Raw genomic sequence first — 22,932 nt, 5'->3', positions numbered from 1 at the left:
ATATTGTGAAAGGATTCCTCCAAATCAAAGCAACCGTCTTTTAAAAATATTTTTATTTTATCTTGTAGTATAGTTGATTAACAAGGTTGTGTTAGTTTCAGGTGTACAGCAGAGTGACTCAGTTATACAAATATATGTATCTATTCTTTTTCAAATTCTTTTCCCATTTAGGTTATTACAGAGTACTGAACAAAGTTCCCTGTGCTGTACAGTAGGTCCTTTCTGGTTATCTGTTTTAAATACAGCAGTGTGTACATGTCAATCCCACACTCCCAATCTATCCCTCCCCCACGACCCTTCCCCCTGGTAACCATAAGTTTGTTCTCTAAGTCTGTAAGTCTGTTTCTGTTTTGTAAATAAGTTCATTTGTATCACTTTTAAAGATTCTGCATATAAGTGATATTGTATAATATTTGTCTTTCTCTGTCTGACTTACTTCACTTAGTATGATAATCTCCAGGTCCACCCATGTTGCTGCAAATGGCATGATTTCATTCTTTTTAATGGCTGAGTAATATTCTATTGTACATATGTACCACATCTTCTTTATCTATTCCTCTGTCGATGGACATTTAGGTTGCTTCCATGTCTTGGCTATTGTAAGCAATGCTGCAGTGAACATTGTGATGCATGTATCCTTTTGAACCATGTATTTCTCCAGATACATGCCCAGGAGTGGGATTGCAGAATCATATGGTAGCTCTATTTTCAGTTTCTTAAGGATCCTCCATACTGTTCTCCATAGTGGCTGTACCAATTTACATTCTACCAGCAGCATAGGAGGGTTCATTTTCTCCACACCCTCTCCAGCATTTATTGTTCCTAGATTTAACAAAAATTCCTTTACTCTTTTTTTAAAAAAATCTATTTATTTATTTATATATTTTTGGCTGTGTTGGGTCTTCATTGTTGTGCAAGGACTTTCTCTAGTTGCAGGGAGTGGGGGGCTACTCTTCATTTCGGTGTGCAGGCTTCTCACTGCGGTGGCTTCTCTTGTTGTGGAACACAGGCTCTAGGAACGTGGGCTTCAGTAGTTGTGGCATGTGGGCTCAGTAGTGTGGCTCTTGGGCTCTAGAGCGCAGGCTCAGTAGTTGTGGTGCCCGGGCTTAGTTGCTCTGAGGCATGTGGGATCTTCCCAAACCAGGGCTCAAACATGTGTCCCCTGAATCGGCAGGCAGATTCTTAACCGCTGTGCCACCAGGTAAGTCCTGTTTGTAGAATTATTGATGATGGCCATTCTGATTTGTGTGAGGTGATATTTCATTGTACTTTTGATTTGCATTTCTCTAATTAGTGATGTTGGGCATCTTTTCATGTGCCTCTTGGCCATCTGTATGTCTTCTTTGGAGAAATGTCTACTTAGGTCTTCTGCCCATTTTTAATTGTTTAAAATTTTATTTATTTATTTATTTATTTATGTATTTATTATTAATTAATTTATTTATTTATGGCTGTGTTGGGTCTTCATTTCTGTGCGAGGGCTTTCTCTAGTTGCAGCGAGCAGGGGCCACTCTTCATCGCAGTGTGCAGGCCTCTCACTGTCACGGCCTCTCTTGTTGCAGAGCACAAGCTCCAGATTCGCAGGCTCAGTAGTTGTGGCTCATGGGCCTTGTTGCTCTGCAGCATGTGGGATCTTCCCAGACCAGGGCTCGAACCCATGTCCCCTGCATTGGCAGGCAGATTCTCTACCACTGCACCACCAGGGAAGGCCAATTTTTTTCATTTTTTTTTGATATTGAGCTGTATGAGCTATTTGTGTATTTTGGATATTAACCCCTTGTCACTCACATCATTTGTAAATAGTTTCTCCCATTCTGTGGGTTGTCATTTTGTTTCATTTATGGTTTCCTTTGCTGTGCAAAAGCTTTTGAGTTTAATTAGGTCCAATTTGTTTATGTATTTATTTTTTTACTTCCATTACTCGAGGAGATGGATTGAAAAAGATTGCTGTGGTTTATGTCAGAGTGTTTTGCCTGTACTTTCCTCTAAGAGTTTTACATTTAGTTCTTTAATCTATTTTGAGTTTATTTTTGTGGATGGTGTTAAAGAATGTTCTGATTTCATTTTTTTTACATTTAGCTGTCTAGTTTTCCCAACACCATTTATTAAACAGACTGTCTTTTCTTCATTGTATAGTCCTGCTTACTTTGTCATAGATTAATTGACCATAGGTTTGTGGGTTTATTTCTGGCCAGACACTATCAAACTCTTAGAGGAAAACATAGGCAGAACACTCTATGACATAAATCACAGCAAGATCCTTCTTGACCCACCTCCTAGAGAAATGGAAATAAAAACAAAAATAAACAAATGGGATCTAATGAAACTTAAAAGCTTTTGCACAGCAAAGGAAACCATAAACAAGACCAAAAGACAACCCTCAGAATGGAGAAAATATTTGCAAATGAAGCAACTGACAAAGGATTACTCTCCAAAATTTACAAGCAGCTCATGCAGCTCAATATCAAAACAAACAACCGAATCCAAAAATGGGCAGAAGACCTAAATAGACATTTCTCCAAAGAAGATATACAGATTGCCAACAAACACATGAAAGAATGCTCTACGTCATTAATCATCAGAGAAATGCAAATCAAAACTACAATGAGATATCATCTCACACTGGTCAGAATGGCCAGTATCATAAAATTTAGAAACAATAAATGCTGGAGAGGATGTGGAGAAAAGGGAACACTCTTGCACTGCTGGTGGGAGTGTAAATTGATACAGCCACTATGCAGAAGAGTATGTAGGTTCCTTAAAAAACTAGAAATAGAACTACTGTATGACACAGCAATCCCAGTACTGGGTATATACCCTGAGAAAACCATAATTCAAAAGGAGTCATGTACCAAAATGTTCATTGCAGCTCTATTTACAATAGCCAGGAGATGGAAGCAACCTAAGTGTCCATCATCAGATGAATGGATTAAGAAGGTGTGGCACATATATGCAATGGAATATTACTCAGCCATAAAAAGAAATGAAATTGAGTTATTTGTAGTGAGGTGGATGGACTTACAGTCTGTCATACAGAGTGAAGTAAGTCAGAAAGAGAAAAAGAAATACAGTATGCTAACACATATTTATGGAATCTAAGGGGAAAAAAAAGGTCATGAAGAACCTAGGGTGAAGATGGGAATGGAGATACAGACCTACTAGAGAATGGACTTGAGGCTGTGGGGAGGGGGAAGGGTAAACTGTGACACAGTGAGAGTGACATGGACATATATACACTACCAAACGTAGAATAAATAGCTAGAGCTAGTGGGAAGCAGCCACATAGCACAGGGAGATCAGCTCAGTGCTTTGTGACCACCTAGATGGGTGGGATAGGGAGGATGGGTGGGAGGGAAATGCAAGGGTGAAGAGATATGGGAACGTGTATATGTTGATTCACTTTGTTATAAAGCAGAAACTAACACACCATTGTAAAGTAATTATACTGGAATAAAGATGTTAAAAAAAGTCTACAAATAATAAATGCTGGAGAGGGTGTGAAGAAGAGGTTACCCACTGCATTGTTGGTGGGAGTGTAAATTGGTGCAGCTGCTATGGAAAACAGTATGGGTATTCCTTAAAAAACTAAAAAGAGAGTTGCCATATGATCCAGCAGTCCCACTCCTTGGCATATATCCAGAACAAACAAAAACTCTAATTCAAAAAGATACATGCACCCCATTGTTCATAGCAGCCCTATTTATAATATCCAAGACATGGAAATAATCTCAATGTCCATCAATAGATGAATGCATAAAGAGGATGTAATAATATATGTATACAATGGAAAATTACTCAGCCATAAAAAATAATGAAATAATGCCATTTGCAGCAACATGGGTTGGTCTAGAGTTTATCATACTAAGTGAAATAAGTCAGACAGAGAAAAACAAATATCATATGATATCATTTATATGTGGAATCTAAAATATGATACAAATGAACTTATTTACAAACAGAAACAGACTCACAGACTTAGAAAACAAATGTATGGCTACCAAAGGAGAAAGGCGAGGTAGGAGGGATAAATTAGGAGCTTGAGATTAGCAGATACAAACTACTATATATAAAATAGATAAACAACAAGGCCCTATTGTACAGCACAGAGAACTATATTCAATGTCCTGTAATAACCTATAATGAAAAAAATATGAAAATGTATATATATATATGCACACACACATATATATATATATAACTGAATCACTTTGCTGTACAGAAGAAACCAATACAACATTGTAAATCAACTATACTTCAATTTAAAAAAATATTTTTCAGAAAAAGAGAATTTCCTGAACTCAAAAGCAAAGACAGAGCAGTCATGACAACATACATATATTATTTCTGTTATTCATTAATAATTTAAAAAAATACTTCAAATTCTTGCTATGCCAAGATTTGATTAGATCACTCTATTTTTTTTTTTTTTTTTACTGAAGTCACGTGAAAAAATTTTATTGAACTTATAGCAAAGAGGAGAGGCAGAAAAGCTAAATATGTCAGCCAGAGGGTGACACTGCTCATTGAGATTGCTCAAGTTTAGAGTGAATCCTCACTTCATGGTACAGAGTATTACTCACTGCCATAGGAAAGAGTATAACACTTTCTCAGCTTCCAGTTTAGGTCATAAATATGGAAGCTTCTTTCTGACATTTTAATTTAACATTAAGAAATATCTTCAAAAAAGAAAAAAAAAGAAATATCTTCCAGATGATACTTAAAAATTTTAATGGTCCTAAAAAATGAAAGTTTGAATAATAAATATTTGCTTATATTTACTTTGATGAATGAATAGAAAGAATATTTAATTTTGTGAAGTTTATTTAGAAATTAAATATTTGTGTAAGATTTGCCATTTTGTTATGCTATAAACAAGCATTTTTAAAGCCATGTTTTTAAAGGCTGTTGATGAACTTGATAGGTGGACTCAGCAAAGGATTTCATTCTAAGCTATACTGGGGAAATATTACACAGAATGGTACTTTTCAAATGTATTAGATTAAAAAAGAAACTTTGAAATTAAAGCAAAAATTACAGCACTAGTGTAGAGTTTAAGAGCACTGATCTAGATTAGTTGGATTCTCGATACCCAGGTGGAGTTTGGGTACGTGCCTGCCTCCACCATTCACTGTTTCACCTTTGGCTAGGCTCTCTGTTGCCTTTCTTTATCAGTAAATACAGGCATACCTCATTTTATTGTGCTTCCTTTGTTATGATTTGCAGATATTTCCTTTTTTACAAATTGAAGGTTTGTGGCGACCCTGCCTTGAATCTGTTGGTGCCATTTTTCCAGCAGCCTTTGCTCACTTCCTATCTCTGTGTCATATTTTGGTATTTCTCAAAATATTTCAAACTTTTTCATTATTATTATATTTGTTATGGTGATCTGTGATCAGTGATCTTTGATGTTACTATTGTAATTGTTTTGAGGAGCCACAAACCATGCCCATGTAAGATGGTGGACTTGACTGTTGAAATGACAGCAAAGGATTTAGAATATTACATAAACTTAGTTGATTAAGCAGCAGCAGGTTTTGAGAGGATTGATTCCAATTGTGAAAGAATTTCTACTGTAAGTAAAATGCTATCAAACTGCATTGTATGCTACAGAGAAATCGCTTATAAAGAGTCAACTGATGTAGCATACTTCATTGTTGTCTTATTCTAAGAAAATTTCTGGAGGCCACTGCAACCTTCAGCAGCTACCATTCTGATCAGTCAGAAGCCAGTAACATTGAGGCATGACCCTTCACCAGCAAAAAAGATTATGACTTGCTGAAGGCTCAGATGATGGATAGCAATTTTCAGCAATAAAGTATTTTTTTATTAAGGTATGTACATTGTGTTTTTAGACATACTGCTATTGTACACTTAATAGACTACAGTATAGTGTAAACATAACTTTTATAAGCACTGGGAAACCAAAAAATTCATGTGACTTGCTTTATTGTGCTATTTGCTTTATTGCAGTGGTCTGTAACTGAACCTGCAAAATCCCTGAGGTATGCCTGTATTATTATTGACACATGTGTGAATTTTATAAAATTCTTAGAACACTGCCTGACACATGATAAGCAAAACATCATGTGTCACATAGTATGTATGACGAACAAGAAATAATTCACAAAAATACCTTTAACCTCTTGTGATTGATTTTAATATTTTCTATTCAGTTTCATTTTCCTATGACCAATGCTGGTTATGATGAACTAAAGCAATATAATGAACCATGGTACACATTTTGAAAAATACCAGCACAAAGTATTACCTTCTTAAAAAATCATGATGTACATAAACTGGTAAAGCCTGTGGAGATATTATACAGAGAAAAGAAACATATTTATTATTTCTTAGTATTTCCAAAGTTTGCTTATTCATAAAATGTTTTCCATTTAAACCAGGTATAGTAGATTGAAATCTAAAATGGAACACCAAGATTTCCTGCCCTAACTCCTGGGAATTTGAATATGATGAGACAGCACACCCTGATTATATTACCATACATTGAAAGGGGGATTTTTCAGGTGTAATTAAAGTTACTAATCAATTGACTTTGAATTAATCAAAAGGGAGATTATAGGGATGGGCTTAGCCTAATCATATGAGCCCTATAGGAGCAGAGTTTTCTCCTGATGGTGGCAGAAGGAAAGTCAGAGATATTCAGAGTATAATAAGGATGTGATATGCTGTTATATTACCAGCTTTGAAAATGGAGGGGACCATGTGCAAAGACTAAAATGTAGCTTCTAGTTGCTGAGAGTATCTCCCCACCAACAGCCAGCAAGGAAATAGGAACTTCAGTCCTACAGCATCAAGGAACTGAATTCTGCAAATGACCTGGATCAACTTAGAAGTGGATTCTTCCCTATAGCCTCCAGATAAAAGCCCAGCCTGGCTGATAGCTTGATTTTGGCCTTGTAAAATACTGAGGCAGATAACCCTCCCATGTCTGCCTAGACTTCTGATCTACAGAACTGTGAGATAACACATAGATGCTGTTTTCAGCTTCTAATAAATGTGTGGTAATTTGTTACATAGCAATAGAAAACTAATATACCAGGACACTTAATTATAAATCAAAATAAAAAAACAAACAATAAGAGAGTAACTGTAATTTAGCCATGGAAGGAAAAGTGTAAGGGAGGATTTTATGTTCATCTTAAGTTTGGTTATGCCTTAATAGTACAAGTAAGAAAAAATGTCAGTTTGTGGATGGTTAACATTTTTTTATATGAACACTATTTTGTTAAAACAACATCATACAAAAAGTAGCAGCAATAGGGCAAAGTAAAAACAAAATTGCTAAATCTTTTTGGTGGACTTATGCTGTTTCTTGTGTCTGGAAAAATTTTTCCTCTATTCCATCACCTCAAGAAGAAAACCTATGCCCTTTACCTATAATACCCTTATCTCCTTATCCCCTCCCAGCTCTAAGCAACTGCTGTCACTACAGATTTCTCCATTATGAACTTTCAAATGAATGGAATCATATAATATGTGAGACTTTTGGACTAGTGTCTTTCATATAAGCATAATGTTTTCAAGATTCATTTCTGTTGTTGGCATATATCAGTACTTCATTCCTTTTTACAGTAGAACAATATTTCATTGTATGGATATACCACATTTTGTTTATCCCTTTGTTTGCTGGTGGACATTTGGGTCATTTCTATCTTTTTTCTATTATGAATGATGCTGCTATAAACACTTCTGTACAAGTTTTCATATGGACATATGTTTTTATTTCTCATGGATATATACCTAGAGGTAGAATTTCTGGGTCATATGGTAACTGTATGTTTAATCCATTGAGGAACTACCTGACTGTTTTCCAAAGCAGCTGCACCATTTTACATGTCTGATCAATGTAGAAGCCTTCCAATTTCTCCACATCCTCACCAACACTTATTATTATCTGACTTTAAATTTTATCTATCTCTCTAGGCCTGGTTCATATGCCATCACTTCCACATAGTCATTCCTGATTCAGCAAAGCATAGTAATTTCTTCTGTTGACTTCTAAAGGATTATATTTGTCTGTTTCTTAGGGCTCACATCACTTTCCTCATTGTATCATTGTTAGTATGGGTCTTACCTGCCTGCCAATTTCAGCATCTTTATAGCAGGATTTGTGTTTAATTCACTAATTTCACCCTTTCAAAGCACAGCTGTTCTAGGTAGCTTGAACATAAGAGAAGTTCAGGAAGTATTTGCTGAGGGCTTTAGATTAAAAATGAACCAGATGACCTAGTTTAATGTAATGTATGACAGTTTATTCCAGTGTGAGCCTAGAGAGCTTGTTTATCATAGTCATACATGCACAGAGTTATTCAATTTCAAATTTTGTGCTATCACTTATTAATCATTTGCTCTTAAGAAGATCTCTTAAACTTGCTGAGAGGTTACTCTATCTACAAATGTAAATTTTAACGTTGTATAAATGTTAAAGCATAAATGTGATGATTTATGTAAAGCACCTAGCATAGTTTCTGGCACATATTTGATGCTCATTATATGGTAGCAAAACTGTTTAATGATGTTAGTGTTTGTGATGCTAAATACAAAATGTAGTAATCTTCCCCACGCAAATTTCCTTTGATAAAAGTATGATATATGGATTTAATTTTAGTTACATTTTATTAAATTGCAATAATTTTTGGTTTGAATAAATGTGATTTGCAGGTCACTTCAAATGGTAGAATCAAAAGCATTTAGTCTGGTTTGACCATGCTAGATAGCTTGCCATAAGATAGATTGCGCAGCTCTGTTTTTTTTGCTTCTATTCTGTTGCTCACCTTGAAGTACACCCCGTTTGTGTTAATATATCTCATAAAACACATTACTTTTGTTATGTGCATGTTACCGTCTGGTGCTTTAAATTCTGCATGAATATTAAATGATACACAGTGTTATAAATTTTCAGTAACTCTGAATCTCTATTAAATGGATGTGAAATAGAGAGGTATGATCACCAAGAGTAGGAATAAGTGGATAATGATAATACCCCAAGAGAATAAGAAGTATAGTGTCTTTAGAAGATAAAAACCAAAGCATATATGCACTTCCAGGGTGCTATTAGACATGGAAAATGAGGTTGCTGTTAGGCGTGCTGTTGCAAGTTTTAGTTGTTCTGCTAAGAGGTCAGTGATAAGTATTCTTTTATTATTTATTTGAGTATAGAATATAAACGTATTTACAGATTTTTTTTTCTAATTTCTGTACAATACCTAAGTATTTCATCTGTGAGTTCAAATTACATTTTAAAAACTTTACTGTTGTATGAGAGAGATTATTACGTGGAGAGGCTGTGCTGTACTGGATAAAAATATACTGAAAACCAAAAAACAGAGTTTTATTCAGATTCTACTAGGTGCCAGTTATGAAAATCTCTTTGAGATCCAGTTTCCTTATGTACCAAACAGATAATAATATTTGTGTTTAGCTGAATTTGTCTAGAACACCAGCTGAAAAATGCTCAGATGGTTCCATTTTGTAAACTCTGAAGTGCTCTTTAACACAAGGAGGTATTAACATTAAGTGCTAGGAACTGGTCCCTGAAATCTTTCCTCTCCCTATCTATATCAAAACCTGCCAGTGAGTTTTTAAACATTACAGTATTCCCTACCAAGAATCTTCTTCCACAGATTTATTACCTAAGTTCTCTTTCTTTGGCAGATCCTTAGCAAAATCATGTCTCTTCCATAGTAACTTTCCATCTCTATGCAAGTATGGTCATAAGTCCTCCACCTTATGGTTTCAGTGAGTTTACCTCCCTATTAGACATGTAGTTCTCTGTTATAACGATTGTATCAGTTAAGGTTTTCATTCAAGAAAATGAAACCAAACAGAAAGAGACTTACTACAAGGAATTTGATGTTTACAGGAATTCGGTGTTTACATGAGGAAATTAGGTATTGACAGAGGCATTGTAAGGAGGTTGTCACTGGACTTTTTGTTACACAATCACAACACCATAGCTGTGATAAAGACAGAGCAAACCCTGCTATTGCCACACCTACTACCATTGCCACCTTATACCCAGATGACTAATGATGAGAGAGCAGAACGTTCAGCCTGAGGCAAAAACACTCTTGTCAGTGCTTGCTTGCTAGCCACTACTACCTCGCAAATACAATGTGAATGCAGATAATTCACTTCTAGAAACCAATTTCCAGAGATGTCTAAGTTACATGATATTTTAGCCTTCTAAATCTCTCCAAGAGGAGAGAGTAAAATGAAGTATGGGAAAACAAATTCAAGTAACCACCACAGTTTCTATGTAGTTAAGTTCATTTCTCCAGTTGTTCCTTAGTGGCCTTGGAACTTCTCACCTTTAAACCCCATGTCCTTACATGCCATAGTTCTACCTTGGTCTTTTAAGAATTATGTGGGGAGACAGACATAGAGAACAGACTTACGGTTGTGAGGGGGGAGGGGGGAGGGATGGAGTGGGAGTTTGGGATTAGCAGAGGCCCAAATTATTGTAGAATGAATAAACAACAAGGTCCTACTGTATAGCACAGGGAACTATATTCAGTGTTCTGTAATAAACCATAATGGAAAAGAATATGAAAAAGTATATATATATATATGTGTATATATATATGTATATATATATATATATATATATATATATATACATATATATATATATATATATATAACTGAATCACTTTGGTGTGCACCAGGAACTAACACAACATTGTAAATCAACTATACTCAATAAAAAAAATTAAAAATAAAGAGTTGAAGACATACATGTTTTCTTCCCTTGAGGAGTTAATGATATTGTTTTGGGGACAATATTTTCAATCATTAAACAATTTAAAAATCAGCAAAAAAAGAATTATGTGAGGAGAGACACATGGGCCCCACCTAATGACATTTTCATCAACTAAGCTATAATTCCTTTCTCTCCTTTCAGTCTAGTTGGTATGATTTTACAAAAACAGTAGAAATGAATTCTTGGATATACATATTCTGAAGGAGAATGTTTCCCTTACTGAAAAAGTGAAAAACTTATTCAAAGGTATGTTTCATCAATCAAGTGAAAAATAAGAATACATACTTCTGAATGTGGAAGTCGGGTCCTCAGGTTTTTGTTAAATTTACCATGTGAATTAAGATATATATTTATCCAAGTACAGTGTTTTGTTAGCTATAACAATAGCTAACAATTTAATTCCCCTGTCACTGTTTAATTCCCCTGTCAATTTAATTCCCCTGTCACTGTGATACTGATAGAATCCCTGTCTTCAGTTAGCAGGGTAAATTGATATACATATTCTTGTATTTTTGGGGGCATTTACCAAGCATCTTCACATTCTAGGACACGATTTAGATCTTTTAAAATGCAAGAAGAGTTCAAAAACTACTATTGCAGTCATGGAAAGACACCTCAGAACTCCTGCTCTGGGAAGCATAGTTAAAGATACTTCCAACTGCCACCTCTCTGGCTCCACCACCATTTCTAGAATAAAGTCATACTTCTCTAGGATATTCTTAGCCAGTGATTGAGTATGGCCAGGATGTCAGTGTTGGCCCATTCTGATGGGATATTGGACTCCTATATTGGGCAGATCTGGCTTGGGAACTCCCTATCTTTCTGGCTGAGATTTTCTTAGAACTGTACTGCAGGCTGAGACTACCTTCCCAACCCTCCTTCTTGCCTCTCTCCTTTCAGACTGCAATGCAGTCTGAAGGCTTTTTATGTCTACTCCTGCTTCTTCCCTTTTATTCTTTGGCGGTTTTTCTTCAACAAGTCTCCTGAAAGACTGATCTCATCTTGGTGCGTGCTGCTTCTCAGATGACCTGAACAAATACAATGACTTTAAAGATAACAATTAGAAATTGTTTTGAAGGTGGTGAACATGGGATTTCCATCTCCACTGAGAAAAGGAGTGGGAGAAATTAATTAAATCTAAACAAGTAAAAGTACTCCAAGAGTCATTTTTTTTTTTTTTTTTTTTTTTTTTGGTGATATGCGGGCCTCTCACTGTTGTGGCCTCTCCCGTTGCGAAGCACAGGCTCCGGACGCGCAGGCTCAGCGGCCATGGCTCACGGGCCCACCCACTCCGCAGCATGTGGGATCCTCCCGGACCGGGGCACGAACCCGTGTCCCCTGCATCGGCAGGAGGACTCTCAACCACTGCGCCACCAGGGAAGCCCCAAGAGTCATTTTTAACTGTGAATTCATGTAGATCCTGAGATGGGATAATATTGGAAGTTAGAAATACAGTTTTTAGAGAATTTTAAGAAGAGAGTCTATATATATATATATATATATAGAGAGAGAGAGAGAGAGAGAGAGAGAGAGTGTGTGTGTGTGTGTGTGTGTGTAATGACTAAATCTGTGAACATTCTTCCTGAGTAATGGCACCCTTTTTGTTGCAGCCATGAAATTGTGCTGTTGAACCACTGAATCTAATTCTCCATCCCTAATGCTAGTTTTCAACAGGTTAGATGCATTATGGGTTAAATACACACAGGGTTCCTAATCATCATGTATTATGTGTGTTTGTAAGTAAATGCATTTTGGGTTTCAAATATGGAATGGAAGTTGATTGCAATATAAAAACTACCTGAGTTTACTGTTGATACTCCTGTGAATAAGAAAAAGTTATCTTTGCTCTAGAGGGCAGTCGTTTCAAGGTTGTGGTATTCTTAGGTTAGCAAACCTTTTTCTAATTTTCTCACACGGACCCTCTAATATTGCCCATCATTAATTAACCTGCTTCTTTGTTATGGAACCCTGGCACTTTTGTCCCCTCCCTAGGATCTGCCCCTGCATTGTAGCTTGCTTCACAGAGCATTTCCCCTTTTTCCAAAGGTCTACATTCTAGGGTCTAGGGTCTACATTCTGAATTCTTCTGTAAAGAGATGAAAGCAATGCCAATAAAATACAACAAGAACAAAGAAAAAAATCAACTATTCACATCCAGTATTTCACACTCAACTATTATCTTTCATATTACAGTTTGTGAGGTTGTTCAGGATGTGTGATTATTTTTCAAATATTTGGCAACTCATTCTTTCCATAAAAATATCAGTAGCTTAGATGGGAAATATTTTAAATAATTTTGTATTTTTTGTAAATCACCACAATAATTAAACAATTTAATTGGTAAAATTTTCTCTTACATGACAATGTGTATTTTGGGTTTTTTCATTATATTTAATATAATTTCAGAGATACATTATATATATATTTTTTTGCTAATTTCTTAGTTCATTTTGATGCTCATCCTGGATGTATAAGATTCTAAATGCAGTTCCCTTCTGTCTGAGTTTTATGAAATTCTAGGAGCCTCAGCTTCAATATCTATTTTCTTAGGAAGGCTATATTTGTATAAATGTATTAAGCTTGATTCTTTTCTGGAAGCAAATATGACTACACTTATTTTTCCCAGTTTGATAATAAAACGTTTAATCATAATTTCCAGATAAAGGACTTTTCCTTTCATGGTTTTAAATAAGAGAAAATCTGCTTCCCTATTTACTTAACATTTGGTGGTTATGTAATAAATAAAACATCAGCCGAAGAGTGAGTGTGCCTTTCTCTCCTTTTTCTTTCCACCGGTTGTGTTTCACATGAATGTCGGTATGATGTGCCACAACAACATGACATCTTGATTAGGTGAATCTGTCAAGACTGCTTTAAAGAACATTCATGCCACAGAGTTCCCAGGTCAAGACATTCTATTTTTGGTATTCCTAGCCTAAATGCTGATGAATATGGGTCCTTTTTTGCTTTCTTGTTGATTTTTGGTAGACAAAATTAAATTCCAGGTACCATGGAAATCTTGTATGTTGGTTTGTTATTTTTCTTAATGAGATTTATATTAAAAGTGAAATCAAGGAAATATCTAAAAAGTCTATTGAGGTGCGGGCAAAGCAGTATCAAAACAGAGGTTATGAGTCTCATCCTTCTCATAGAATACCCACAGTAGAGATTTAGAGAGCTCCAATAGTAGACATGTCTTATGTTGAAACTGTGAGTACGTTATTTACATATGCAGAAGTAATATATTGATTTTCTTACCCAATCTGTACATACAGTTTTTCTGCTAATATATATTAGTACCAAAATCATAAATTTGAACATGCACCTCTAAAATTTTCTTGACTTCAATATAGTTATTAGCAATCTTCTGCCGTAGCAGGTGAGGGCACTGCAAGGGCAAGCTGGCAAACATCTGAACGACTGGCTTCTTCTGAACCATGTCTGACACATAACTCAGAGGGTAAGATCTTGATTCCCTTTAGCAAGTAGAGGAAAAGGTCTTTGAGTTTTCATACCCATGTTAGTTTCTGCTGCCATTTAGACTGCTGCAAAATAAAAAATAATAAAGGAAGCTGTACAATTAGCCTGGTGTAGTAAAATGAATGTTCACCTGCCAGGTAATGTTCCTCCATTTGAATCTTGGTCTTTTTCTGACTATCTTTGTGACCATGGGCAAAACCTGTCACTTTTTATAGTCATAGTATCTTTATCTGTAAAATGAAGTGCTCCTATCAGGTGACCCTCAGCCTTAATTCTAGGTTTGTGATTCTGTGAATTTTTAATAAATTGACTCATTTTTTAAGTGTCTGATGAATGGCAGAGAGGAGTTCTGCCTGCTTTGGTTGCCAAAATAATCTACTGTACAGAGTTGAGCAAATTGATTATGAACCTGATAACCATTTAAAAGTAATATGACTTTTTCCTGTGTCTGGAGTATTTATAAATAAACCAGAGGCTGATGAACTGCTTTTCTTGATTCAAGATCAAAAGTTGTTTTTTCTCTTTTTCTGATTTTCTGTCTCCTTCCAGGAGGCATGGGTGTGAATTGAATGAAATATTAAGAACCCTTCCTGTTTTATGATTTTATGAAATATTATTTAATAATAATAATATTGAAATTGGCATTGAAATAGATGGGAACTTTTCCTGATCTTTGCTCCTCTTTTCTCTTGAATCTCTCTTTCTCCTATGAAAATAATATTTCTTTCCTAGATGACCACAACCTTTTGTAGTATAGAATAATTAAAATATTCAAAAGCAAAGTGTCACTTGCTTTCAAGGTATCTTAAGAATGTTCAACCATATTTTAGTTGAACTTGAAGGTTTATAAAAATTTTCTCACTTCTCATGTAACAGTAAAATATTAATGCTGAGCAGGCTGTGAATGTATTAGTTTTAGTAGGAGTACTTTCAGATGCTAAGTAATCTTGCAAATGATTGATAAAAAATGCTGTCGTATCTATGAGAATTTGAGAATCTTGTGATCTGTCTTCCTGTTGTAAGTGTACACTCAGGTGGCTAGAATGAATCTTTTTTTTTTACTATTATTAGACTTTCTAAAGTGAAAAACATACCTGTCTTAGGATATTTATACCTTTATCTGGGAAATATAAAAGAAATCAATGATGCATGTGTTGCTGAACATATCATATATCTTTAATGCTTATATATTTCAGATTATATATACATTCTCCTCAGGATTATGGGATCATTTCTAGAGTTAGGGTAACAAAGCCAAGGGGACAGAGGGAACCATTTAGGAGAATGAGGCAATTAAGTAATTATATAACATTTTAAAAACATTCAGTATTTCCCACCATTTGATTTTCACTTCTGGAAGACTGCTTTTTTCATACTAGCAGATTAGAATAGTTGATCCTCATACACCCCTCTTCTCTGTCATTCTTTTTTTCTCCATGAAATTATATCTTCTTTTACAAAAACATTTTCTGGAAAAAATTAATGCTTATATTGAATTATGCAAATTTAACAATATAGGATTGGGATTTTTTTTTTTTTTTCCTTTTTGGCCACACCGCACGGTATGCGGGATCTTAGTTCCCAACCAGGGATCCAACCTGTGCCCCCTGCAGCGGAAGTGGGAAGTCTTTACCACTAGACCGCCAGGGATGTCCCTGGGATTTTTTTTTTTTTTTTTGTGGTACGCGGGCCTCTCACTGCCGTGGCCTCTCCCACTGCGGAGCACAGGCTCCGGAAGCGCAGGCCCAGCAGCCACGGCTCACGGGCCCACCCGCTCCGCGGCACGTGGGATCCTCCCGGACCAGGGCACGAACCCGTGTCCCCTGCATCGGCAGGCGGACTCCCAACCACTGCGCCACCAGGGAAGCCCGAGTCCCTGGGATTTTTTATTGAAGTATAATTGATTTACAATGTTGTGTTAGTTTCAGGTGTACGGCAAAGTGATTCAGTTAATACATACACATATATACGTACATATATATACGATCCAGTTAATAATAATATATATATATATTTCCATTATAGCTTATTACAAGATATTGAATATAGTTCCCTGTGCTAGGCAATAGATCCTTATTATTTATCTATTTCATATATAGTAGTGTGTATCTGTTAATTCCAAACCCCAGATTGGGATATTTTATTTAAAAGAATTAAGATACAATAATTTTAAAAATATAATTGTGTTAAAGTATTATCAGCTCCAATTGTATATTTCAAATTGTGTTCATATTATCACTCCCATATATTCATGATAGGGAGCAAAACAAATTAAACAAAACAAACTAGGAGAGAAGACTCTATCATAAAACAACAAGAACAAAACTCTTGAGTCTGTACTGGTGGGGGATAAGTCAAGTGGGAAAAGTGAATGAATAAAAACTATTTATAGTTAATCCAAAAGTCTCATTAAAGTCTATAATATCAGTCTCTAGAAATACAAAACAATTGACAATATTTGTTAACAAGTGCTAACACTAACCAAATTAAAAAATGCAATTCTCCCTTCTGCTAGCTTCTCTTCCCTGCACATATAATTAGCAATAAAATTGAAAGCAACAGAAACAAGAAAAGGAGTGAAGATCTTGGAAAATCCACTAAATGGATTATCATTTTCTAACAATTGTTTACTGGACTGTATCTGTTGTGTGCTAACATTTTTTCCTTGCCTTTTAGTAGGTTAGACACTGTATTGTATTTACCTCTGGAAGAACATCTAGCATCTGATAGGAATTCTAAACATCAAATTATAGCATGATAGCTTTATTATCTGTGCATCTTAATAGTCCTGGCAAATAACAAATAACATTTCTTTCTCCCAGAGGAGGAAGAGAAATACAGATAGAAAGAGCTTAAGTGAATGAGTTATATGGAATAGTCACAGAGTCTTTTCTAAATAAATAGACTATTAAAGAGTTGGCAGTCTTCTGAAAAGAAAATGAGAGTTCTGATGAGGAAACCTGGATTTGTTTCTTAGCACTGAGTATGTGGATATATATCCTTGAGGAAGTTACTGAACCTCCTTGCATTTACTTAACAGTAAAATGAGAGGATAAGATTAAATGATCTCAAAGCTCCTTTTCAATTCAGGTAGTCTGTGACATGATAATGGTACCTAAGACTTAGGACTTAGTATGTGTCACAGCCTGTGGGACACTATCACTTTAAGTGTTTTACATGGATTTTATAATTGTCAAACAACTCTGTGAAGCAGGCACTATTATTCATTGGATTTTATGAGGAAACTAAAGCTTAGTGATTTAAGTATCTTAAACAATGTCACATGCTTGTGAGTAGCAGAGTTGAATTTTTAAATGACGCTATCTACCAAACGTAAAATAGATAGCTAGTGGGAAGCAGCCGCATAGCACAGGGAGATCAGGTCAGGGCTTTGTGACCACCTAGAGGGGTGGGATAGGGAGGGTGGGAGGGAGACACAAGAGGGAGGAGATATGGGGATATATGTATATGTATAGCTGATTCACTTTGTTATACAGCAGAAACTAACACACCATTGTAAAGCAATTGTACTCCAATAAAGGTGTTAAAAAGAATTTAAAAAAATAAATGAGGCCATCTGACTCCAGATTCTACCAGCATAAGGGCCATGCTCTACATGCTCCCCTTGACATTATTCACAAGCCAATCAAGACAAGAAGTCATAAGTGTGTGAATCCTGCATTCTTTCCAACTTCATTGTACCTGAGTAGATGGTTATTTGCCCATCAGTCTGTCTTGTGTTACAGTAAAATATACTTCAGTTAGCATTTTCTGTCTGTGCTCATTCTTCAACTATAATCAAGATAGTGGTACATTTTCCAATGGAATATTTCTACTGAGTATTTTCCAGAGACTGCCCATGCAGTCATTGAATGGGAATCAGAGGGAAGGTTCACAGAAATTACAAAAGAACAGTCAAGGGAGAGTCTTTCATAGCAAAATGATAGGAGTGTCTCCTTAGGTCAAAGTCAAAGTAAGGATGAATAAACTCCCAAAGCAATTTTGAAAAGGTGAATTCAATGATATTGCAGTTGTTGGACCAGGTGTTAAAATGTTATTGGGTGTTAATTTAATTTTCATCCTGTCAACACTCATCTGAACTGTAACAGCTGCTAAACACGGTTCCACAAGAGCAAACCATCCTCACAGAGTAAACAGATGCCTAATCAATAGGGCCAATAGAAATGTATGGCTCAGCTAAGCAACCTGCACCAGGGGGAATGAATCCCATAGGGCTCTGTCTTACCTAAATCGGGAAAAGAACTTTAAAGATAGTGAGACTATTCAGGCAGTATGAACAGGAGACTGAAAGTCCTGGTTTGGTTTTCTATTGACTCTTTTCTTTCTTTCTTTTTTTAAAAAATTCTGCATGACCTTGGACTGGACAGTGCCTTAGTTTGTCCTAAGCTTTCAGAGATATTGAGGATGTTGTTTCAAGTTTATTGCTATGTGTACTGCTATTATCATCTCACAGACCATGCACAGTTCAAAGTAAAAATCAACTGCTTCTTAGCAAAAAGTACCTTCCTTTAGGTTCTAACATTAAAGAGATAATAATGATGATGTAGTAGTAGTTAATAGCTGTCCTTCATTGTATTTTAGGGTAGATAGGAATAGATGACTTATAACTGGGAAAGGCATTTTGGATTTGAATAATTTCTTGACTACTTACTAATGTAGCAGGATATGTAATTTCCCCTTCTGTAGATATTCAAACAGAAGGATAGATTGCTGTATCTATGCCAAATATAATTTTATACTAGAAACTGGAGTTGGACTATATGACCTCTTAAAATTGATCATACCATGCATTTAATAATTTTTCTGTAAATTAGTATGCCTCATCCAAACTATCATCTTTATGTATCTCAGACTCAGCTATAAATCCTTCTGGGATTATTTGGTATTGTGCCAGGGATTCTCTAAATTCTTCTAAACACAAGAGTTATGACACCGTGGAGTGTCAATATTATTAGAAGGTTTGGGATTTTTTAATAAATGAAAGCAACTAGATTTAAAGGAGTAGAATGCAAACTTTATATGGATATTAAAAAGATAGATCTTTCGAACAGTTTGAATGTCGAGATAGGTTTCTTTGGCTTATGTACAGACACTTGGCAATTGTTCTCCTTTTAGGGATCATGAGGGAAAAGTTCACTGTAGGTGCTTGTGTAGTATGTTCTCCTGGTGGAGAAATCTTCTATTTTTCTGGGTTTGTTAAATGTCAAATAAAGCAAAAAAACACAAAACATAGTAACACCTGTCTTCTACTTAGGATTTTACAATGCTTATACAGTATTATTCCTTTTCTTCTGCTTTCTATTCCTATAGAAAGTAAAAGCTTTAAGGAAGTAGGAGTTGGAGCCAGTGGCTGTGTGACCTAACTGAAAAAAAAAAAGGGTTTGGGGGAAATAAGATAATTGTGGCATTTGGGATCATGACTGGGACTTTTAAATTTTTTTGGAGATAAGGTGAGTTATTATTGAGGAGAATTCAAAAGACTATCAGGGCACATTGAAAATTTTGTATCTTGAAATTCTTATCCCCAAAATAAATGCAAATAAGGTAGATAAGAGGAACTGAGCCAGGCTTTTAATAGAACAATAATTTTGAAATGGCTCTTCGGAGCTCTTAGTTGAAAAACAAAAGTTAAAAGCAGGAATCATATTTCTTAGCATTTAACTGAAACTGAGAACAAAAGCATTATTGGTTATGTTTAGTATGACAACATACTAAATGGTTCCCACTTTGTGTTACTTATTTGAAAAGCCTAAAGTTTGGTGCAGGAATATAATATCAGGAATTCTTTCTTTCCTTCCTCTCTTCTCTCCCCATCTCATCTTCCTTCTTCCCCTCTACCCGCATTTTTCCTACTGGTAGGAAGTGGATGTGGATGAAACACTTGGATGAATGGGTTTTGTACAATTTCAGTGAAGAAATATGTACTTACAGGTTAAATTGGGTTTCTCAGTGTGTTAACACATTACCAGAGTTATTTATAAACTGTAATCTTATGGCTGTAAATGAATTTCACTATATAATTTATATAAAATAGATAATAGATTAATGAGTGTTATTATTTCCTTACTTTCATTAATTAGATTATTACTAAATGAGATCAGCTAAATTCTGAAACTTTTAATGGAAAATTGATGTAGCTTTTGTGAGCCCTAGAAATCTTATTTCTTTGTTCTGTCACAGTAATATATATGTATTCATCATCAAAACTTGATATTTAAATCAAATTAAAGGGTATTTTTAGTGGAATGATCAGCCTTATAAAGTATATGAAAACAAATTTTAGAACAAAGTTCATAGAGAAATTGTTTCTTCTTTTCTCTCACAGCAAGAACGCTTTATAAAGGTAAAAATTCTTATAGCTATTTTCTTTTCAATGACTTCCGTACAAAAATGAACAATTTCAGGTGCCACTTTATTTTGACCATGCTGTCTTAGTAACTAGTGTGGTTGTTTGAGAGAGTAGGAGGCTATTGGGGGGAGGGATAAATTGGAAGATTGAAATTGACATATACATGCTACTATATATAAAATAGATAACTAATAAGGACCTACTGTGTAGCACAGGAAACTCTACTCAATAGTCTGTAAGGACCTATATGGGAAAAGAATTTTAAAAAGAGTGGATATATGTATATGTATAACAGATTCACTTTGCTGTACATCTGAAACTAATACAACATTGTAACTCAACTATACTCCAATAAAAATTTAAAAATAAAAAAATAAAAACCATCATTGAGAGAGAAAAATAAATGTCACTTCCATTCACTGTGCATTTACATCTCATGCTGTTCACTCAAAGTCTGTGCTACATACATGCTACAACTCCTTGTTTACTGACAAACCAAAAGAGCTGGATAAAACTTGGAGGAAACACTTGGACCTAACTCCTCAAGGAGGAAACCCTGAGATTTGGTGATTCTTTACTCTTTCATCATTTATGCAAATGTTTGTGTGGTCTGAGAAGATATAAGCTGGATACCAAACTGTTGGCTAGAAAGGATAGTGTTATTTAATCAGGAACTGAAGTAATTATTTTGCTGGGCCAAAGGCAAAGCAGGCATTTTATTCCCAAGGCTGGCTATCATGGGCTGTATCAGAAGTTCTGACACATAGAAGACATTTAATAAATGTTTATTTGAATAAATGGGTAATAAACAAATAACTAATATTAATTTTTAAAAAATAAGAGACAAAGGAAGAGATAGGGAGAATGCTAACAAAACATCCTGTGAAAACACCTGTAAGAGTTAGACATGTTTTAAATTTTAATTGGTTGGTTCATATTTTACTCAAGAACTTAGTGGGCAAGATATTTACATCCATGACTTCACTTATATTCATATATATCATTTATACAGGGTTGTGGGCTTATTGTAAATTTTCTGATATAAAGTTATAATAATAAGACTCTGCTACTGTTATCATACAAATTAATCCTCATGGGCCTTTTTACAGAGTACCTCAAAGAGTTCAAATACACCACTTAGTAAATGCACTGATTTATACTCATCCTTCAAGTCTATGCTTAAATTTTAGAGCAGCTTATATTTCTTCTAGAATAGGGTAGGTCTTTTCTAACACCTTTATTGAATTATCTAGAGTTTGTTTTTTTCCTCAGTGTACCTCTGTGCATTTCACAGTACCTGTACATGACATATTGAATTAAATTGAATATAAATTCTCACATAGTCCTTTATATTTGTTTGAAAGAGCTTATTTGAATTTGCTCGTTGAAAGAAACCAACACAAAGAGATTAAAATTTGTTCATGATCTCATGATCTCTTGAATGTCTGGAATCCTCATTCACTGAGTTTTATTCTAATACTCTTCCTAAGGTAATAATATAATCCTTAAACTTAAATGTTGCCTATGACTAAGCTAAGACATGCATCTAAGCACAAGCACAAGCCTAGAATTCAAAAATGTTGGATCTTGCACTAATCTTGCTACTAATAAGTTCAAAAAAGTTACTTGATTATGAATATAAATTATCTCTGCAAAATTATTTTCTTCACAACTCCAATTACATTATACTGAAGTTGTGTTAAAGTATATTTCCAAGAGAGGTAGTGCAAACATATATATATATATTTTTTTTTTTCCTTTTTTGTCTTTTTTGTTCCATACAAAGTGAAAGCTTCATGGGAGGGGGGACTTTAGGTGGTTCACTACTGACCTCCCATCTTAGAACAGTGCTGGGAGCAACACTGGTGCCCAGTTAGCATTGGATATGTCAGTGAGTGAATTAACCATACCTGTGGGTGATTAGCAGTGGCTCTTTAGCTGAGTCTTAGTCTTGGTGAACTCTGTGACCAACCTTAAGTGAGCCTACCGTGAGCCCTGAACTATACTTTATGGTAATTATTCTGGCGGTATCTTCATTCTGGTTTTCACTTTGCTTGTTTCTTCATTTGTGTCTTTTATCCAAATGAATGAACCGTGGGAATATATTGTGAGTAGACACTAATGGTACGATCTTCCACTGTCATTGTAGGATTTTAAGGTTGTGACATTTGTTGTTGCTTATAAGGAATGGTTTTTGTAGGATAGACCAATTGAAAATGGTGACTTGCTAAGGTACTGTGCTCAAATTCAGAAATCTATACTCAAGTGAGCTTGCTTGTTTAGGCCATCTGTTGGTGAG

The sequence above is a fragment of the Kogia breviceps genome, chromosome 3 (genome assembly GCF_026419965.1).
Source record: "Kogia breviceps isolate mKogBre1 chromosome 3, mKogBre1 haplotype 1, whole genome shotgun sequence".
NCBI lineage: Eukaryota > Metazoa > Chordata > Mammalia > Artiodactyla > Physeteridae > Kogia > Kogia breviceps.
This window is presented reverse-complemented; position numbering follows the sequence as displayed.